The following is a 6,594-nucleotide window of genomic DNA, read 5'->3' on the forward strand; positions in this document are numbered from 1 at the left end:
AGAAACTGCTGAAGTCCATGTTGACTCTGGGGTTACAAAGGGCTGAACTGAAAGATGAGATGCTGTTCCTGAGCTCCCATTGAGATGTATTAGAACAGTGTAGGAGGCTGAGGGCAATGTAGATTTGAGCAGACAATGAAAATGACAAGGCTGTACTGAGAATGCTGCTTGGCTCAATGAGAGTGTTTTGGAGTTGGGTGTAAACAGAGGGAAGTGAGACCGGGAGAAGGTGAAGCTAAAACTCAGGTTTAGTTCAGGCCATTCAGTAATTCACGTGGTCCGAATGGGAACAGCCAATTTGTCAGTGATACCTGCGGAGTATTTAAGGTTTTAAAGTATGACATATCTGCTGAAGTAAAGATTTTTTTTATTATAATGTACATGTTTGAAGTGAAGGAAGGTTGCTCACTCATTTAAATTTTCTTAATGGGAGTAACGAGAAGAATGTAGAGAGATGTTGTGATAGGGCACCTCAGACCCGTGGTGTGGTCCTCTTGTACAATGTGGGAAATAAGGGACGCTTCCAGTGTGCCTGACGGCTATGTGTGCTGCAAGTGTGTCCATCTGCAGTTACTGGGAAACTGCTTTTCAGACCTGGAGCTGTGAGTGGACTCACTGTGGAGCAACTGAGAATGTTATGGACAGCACGTTTAGTGAGTTCGTCACACTGCAGGTGAGGGCTACACAGGCAGAAAGGGAATGGGTGACCATCAGATCAAGTAAAAGGCTCAGGAAGGGAGTGCAGGAGTCCCCAGTGGTCATCCCCTTCTCAAACAGATACTGTATCCCGCTTGGGATTCTGTAAGGGCGGGAATGGGTGGGGTAGCTTCTCGGGAAATCAGCACCAGTCAGGGTCATGCCACCACAAAGAGCTCCGCTGCACAGAGCGGGAGGAAAGAGAGGAAACACGGCTATAGTGACAGGGGATTCAATGCTCAGGGTTAGGGCGGGCACTGCTGTGACCATAGACGTGAATCCAGGATGGTATGTTACCTCCATAAAGCTAGGATCCACGATATCATGGAGCGGCTGCAGGACTTTCTGGAGCTGGAGGTTAAACGGCCCGTGGTGGTGGATACCAACGACATCGCTAAACAGGGGGATGAGGGCCTGAAAGCTAGATATAGGGAGAGCAGAGATGGATTAAAATGTAGCTCCTGAAATGTAATAATGTCAGACTTACTCCCAGTGCCATGTACTAGTGAGAGCAGGAATAAGAGGGTAGATCAGCTGGATGTGTGGCTGGGGAAATGGTGTACCAGAGAAGGGTTTAGAATCTTCAGGCACTGGGACTGTCTCGGATTAGGTGGGACCTATACCAGCCTGACTAGTTATCCTTGGGCAGAACTGAGACAAATCTGTTGGGGGCTTTTGCAGTTCCATTGGTGTGGTTTTAACTAGTCTGGCAGGGGGTTGGGAACTAAAGTGTCGGCTTAGATGGGTCAGATTCAGGTCAGGGAATGGGAGGTAGAATATTAGTGATGTAGTCAGCAGCTCAGAAAGCCAAAGAAAAGGAGGATTAAACGAGGATTGAGTCCTTCTTCAGCCATCAGTCCTGCCATCTCAGAAATGTGAGTCAACAAAATATGGAGCTGTTTACATGTCTATGACTCTATGTGCTTCAGCAAAATGGTGGAAATCTGCAATAAGAACATAAATTGCTGGAGATCCTCAGCAAGTCTGTCAGCATCTGAAATGGTGACAGATGCAGGAAACATTGCAGCCTTGCAGAAGTGTTAAGATGATCACACCAAGCACTACAATATCGGTTACACACTGAGTGCCAGAACGTGGGACTAGAATACATAGGCGCTTGATGACCAGCATGAATACGATGGGGCTGGAAAGTTGATGTTTCAGGTCTGGACTATTCATCCGGACTGACAAACTGTCCTGACCCAAAACATCAACTTTCCTGCCCCTCTGATGCTGCCTGACCTGCTGCACTTCCCCAGATCAACATTGTATAAACTCTGACTTCCAGCATCTGCAGCCCTTAACTATCTCCACCTCCCATGACTCAGGCTGGTGCCACTCCTTTACTCTCTCTCAGTAACCAGGAGAGCCTTCCTTGGGAAAGGGGAACAAAGGTACACGCAGTACTCCAGGTGTGGTCTCACCAAGGCCCTTCCAGAAAGGGATCCCTGCTCCTGTACTCGAATCCTCTCACTAGGAAGGTCATACATCATTTACATTCTCCACTGCTTCCCACTCCTGCCTGCTTCTGAAAAAAGGGAATCTCAGAGAAACACAGAATAAAATGGGGTCAGAGTCTCTGGTCTAAAACTGTTGAACACAATGCCCCCATTTTCTCCATATTGGCCATCAAGCGCACGTGCCTGTTGTGATCATCTGAACACTTCTTCAAGGCTCCGATGTTTCCTGCATCTGTCACCATTTCAGATGCTGCCAGACCTGCTGAGGATCTCCAGCACTTTCTGTTTTCTCTGTTGTAGAGTACTGAAAGGGGGGATTTGCAGTTGAGAAATTCAAATTGAATTTCATGTTCAATTTTGATAGTTACTGGATCCGTGCTGATCTGGATATCATTGGCCTTTTCATCTGGAACGAAAGGTGTGCATTCTGCCCGTGAACGAATATTTCAAATGTCAGTGTGGCTGGAAAAAGTACTGAGACAGCAAAGTCCGTGTTAGTGTGATGACTGTAGAGAGAGATTTCATTTGGTTTTTGAAAGTCTAAAAAATCATGGCACATTTCCCAGGAACAGATAAGCCACAGATTGGTTTTGTATGAGGGCAATTAACCATGAAACCAGAAAGACAAAAGGATTCCTGCATCATGGAAAAAGCTATGAAAATGTGATTGTTGCAACGGAGTGAATTATCGATCATGGATTGTAATGCATTGGCGTTGTCACGTCGGTTCCAGCGCCATGGGGAAACACGGGAAATGTGATGAGTGCAGTGTAGGTTTCAGTTATTAAACTGGAAAGGTACAGAAGAAATTTACAAGGATGATGCTAGGTCTCAGGGGTCTGACTTACAGGGAGAGGTTGGACAAGCGAGGACGTTTTTGTTTAGAGCAGAGGAAACCGAGGGGGAATATATTAAAGAAGTATATAAGATCATGAGAGGCATGGGTAAGGTGAATGCACTCAGTCTTTTTCCCAGGGAACTAAGGACTGGAGGTATAAGTTTAAGGTTAGAGGAGAAAGAATAAAAGGGAACCTGAGGGGCACCTGTTTTACACAGAGGGTGGTATGTATATGGAATGAGCTGCCAGTGGAAGTGGTTGAGGCGGGTCTGTTACCAACATGTAAAAGACATTTCGATAAATACATGGATAGGAAAGTTTCAGAAGCAGATGAGCCAAGTGCATGGAAATGGGGTTAGCGTGGATGGACATTCTGGTCGGCATGAGCCAGTTTGGGTCAAAGGGCTTACCTCTGCTGTAGGATTCTATGACTAAGTGCATTTGCTATTTCTCCCCCTAACTCTGTTGGTATCTTGGGATGTATTCCATCAGGGCAAAGAGACTTGTCTACCTTTAGCTCCATTAGCTTGCCCAGCTCTAACTCTTTCATGATAACTGTTGTTTCTAGGTCCTCACCTTCCTCAGTCTCCTTATCAATTAATGTCATGGTCTTCGTATCCTCCACTGTGAAGACTGACTGCTGTGTCCTCATATTCCTGAACCCTGCTGGGTAGGAATAACTGGGCACAGAACTCTGAGAGGTCTTCTTTGAGTCTTTATTGATGAGACATGGCAGTTACATGGATATTTTACGTGCAAAATGCCTCCAGACAGCATCAGGTAACCCCCCGCCTGTCCGATGTACGGCTCCCTTTCTTCTACCTTTGTGGTTTGTGACTTTGAATAGTGACTGTCTCTCAAGATTATCTCCATGGCAACAGCAGTTTAAAAAGTCTAGTCCAGTTCAGCACTTTGTGGTTAAACCACACACCCCTCCCCCCACGCCCCTTTGGCTCCCTCAAGTATCTGACAGGCACTTCAGTTTCAGTGGGGCTTTCTATCAGGATTCTGATATGGAGGAGCCGGGGTTGAGGTGGGATGGACAAAGTTAAAAACCACACATCACCAGGTTATAGTCCAACAGGTTTATTTGGAAATACAAGTTTTTGGAGTGTGCTGTGATTTGTAACTTGATCAGGATTATCTCTATGGTAACAGCTAAGTGCTTCAACAATTACAGAGGCCATATGTTCCCCACACAATAGGTTCCCCTCCAGCAGTGTAAACTGCTATTATGGCCCTGGGGAAAGCTACTCATTACATTTTATCCCGAATCCCATCAAGCTTTCTGTTGATCTTTGAAGTTTTTCTAATCTCCTGGTTTCTCCTTGGTCTTTACCAATTTGTATGCCTTCTATTTCAATTTGATATACTCCATTATTTCCTTAGCCACCCATGGCAGATTACTCCTTTTCCGACAGTCCTTCCTTTCACTGATATATGTTTCTACTGAGCAGTTTGAAAAATTGCTTTGATATCCCTCCACTGTCTGTCAACCGTCCCACCGTAAAGTCTTTGCTTCCAGTCTATATTAGCCAACTCCTGCCTCATCCCATTGTAGTCTCCTTTGTTTAAGCACAGGATCTTGGGATTGGATTTAATCTTCCCTCTTTCCATTTGTGTTCTAAATTCAACCAGACTTCTCAGGTCTTTTATCAGATTACGTAGGGAGGCGGTGTTTTGGGTTTCATTGTCAAAGACCTTGGCTTTGTAGTACAGTATAGGATAGACTATTCTGGACGCTGTGAATGTCCTACACAGTCTAACACCATAAATCACTGTTTCCCCTCAGTTTAAAATTGCAAAATGATTATCTCCTACTCGCTTCCTCACTATCTACGTTTGGAACACTAATCCACCTGAGTATCCTGTATTTTCTGAAGTTGGTGAGTTTTGGATTCAGCTTTCCAGTTATTACTGTAAGAAGATAAGCACTGGTCACAAGAGAGTCAATGCAGCTCTTCCAACCAGCTCCATCATTTAATACCATGATGATTGAGCTCACCTCGCTCTCAGCTGGATTTTCCCGCCTGCCCTCTCTCACCCTTCAACTCATTGCAAATGAAACATCTGTATCTTTTCATTAAGTTTGCTCATTGCCCTGGCATCCACTGCATTTTGAATAGGGAATTCCACAGATTCAGAACACATTGAGATAGGTACATTCTTCTTCGTGAGAATAGAATAGAGTCCCTATAGTGCAGAAACAGGGTGTTCACCCATCGAATCCACACCAACCCTATAGTGAGCATCCCATTTAGACCCATCCATTCCCTGTAACCCTGCATTTCCTGATGTTAATTGTCTAACTGGCACATGCGTGGACCCTGTGGGCAATTTAGCATGGCCAATCCATCAAACCTGCACATCTTTGGACTGTGGAAGGAAACCGGAGCATCCAGAGGAAACCCACGCAGACAGAGGGAGAATGTGTAAACTCCACACAGTCGCCTAAGACTGGAATCAAACCCGGCTCTCTGACACTGTGACGCAGCAGTGCTAGCCACTGAGCCATCTCTCTTAAGATTTGCTGCCCATTATTGACCTCCCCATTCCACAATTGGCTGAATGTATATTCCTTCCGTCAGAACTCGGGTTGTCTCAGCAGATGTCTCAGTAAAACCCAATGACAGCCCACATGTCCTGTGTGTCTGAATGGGGAGCCAACACCCTCCAGCCCACAATTTTCATTCACTTTCCAGAGGCTTCATGGGGACAACAACTCCCACAATCCCTGAGGCAGGGACCACACATGTGTGGGGAAACCCGGCACTGTACATGTACGGAATGTGGGCGTGTTTTGGAGCATTTGTTTTGGGTAACTAGCGGAAAGCATTTCACACTGATTGGCTGGAGAAGGGACGCATCTACTTATAGTATTGATCGGTTGGGCGGGGGCGGGGGGGGGGGGGTGCTCAATGTGCCATCACACCCACGTGGAACCAAGTTCCATCCCCAACTCGTTGTAATGCTGGGAATCGACCTATGGGAAACGAGGAAGGATCTGACACCTCCCAGACTGAAGGTTTCTGTTCTGTCCAGGATCTGCCACCTCCCTGTCTGTTTCCTTTTGTTTCATTCTGCTGTTACATTATTGACTTGCAGCAAATGAAGGGAAAGGAAGTGAACCCAGAAATGGAGCAGAGTCTAACCAGGGACGGAAAGTGGTGGCATGGATCTGTTTATCAGTTACTCCATGAGAATGTGAAGGAAGGAAGGGGAAAAATATTCCAAAGAAATTAGAATTGTCTGTTCTGAATTTCTAATCTGTACATATTCCTTTATACAGGGTGCTAGATGGTGAAGATTTGCAGACTGAAATCTCAAAATTATGTGCAGATCGTGATTAAGTTAACCAGCGTTTGAAGAACCAAAGATAGAGACTCACTCGGCCAAAATCCTGAACACTTTCCCTCAGAGCATTGTCGGTCTCTCTGCACCAAATGGACTGTGAATGGTTCAAGACAGCAGCTTACTACCATCTTCTCAAGGGTAGCTGGAGATGGGGTATAAATGCTGGCTGAGCCAGTGATGCCCATATCCTGGAAATGGGTTCTCTCTCTAGTTGCTGAAACGCGGTTGATGTTACTGCAGGATGAT

At 45.7% G+C, this 6,594-nt stretch overlaps 1 long non-coding RNA gene across 4 annotated transcripts in view; it reads left to right on the plus strand.

Annotated features, from left to right (window-relative positions):
- Positions 1-6,388, plus strand: part of LOC148138548 (uncharacterized) — a 49,823-nt gene extending 43,435 nt beyond the window's left edge. For 3 of the 4 annotated variants that reach the window (XR_015753984.1, XR_015753983.1, XR_015753985.1), the window contains one exon: positions 6,284-6,388. This is a non-coding gene — a long non-coding RNA (uncharacterized LOC148138548). The remainder of the gene's footprint in view (positions 1-6,283) is intronic. The other variant, XR_015753986.1, reaches the window with a different exon arrangement.
- The last annotated feature ends 206 nt before the right edge of the window (positions 6,389-6,594 follow it).

The sequence above is a fragment of the Chiloscyllium plagiosum genome, unplaced genomic scaffold, assembly GCF_037043375.1.
Source record: "Chiloscyllium plagiosum isolate Xiang-an unplaced genomic scaffold, Cpla_swu_hap1 HiC_scaffold_40, whole genome shotgun sequence".
In the NCBI taxonomy this organism is placed as follows: domain Eukaryota; kingdom Metazoa; phylum Chordata; class Chondrichthyes; order Orectolobiformes; family Hemiscylliidae; genus Chiloscyllium; species Chiloscyllium plagiosum.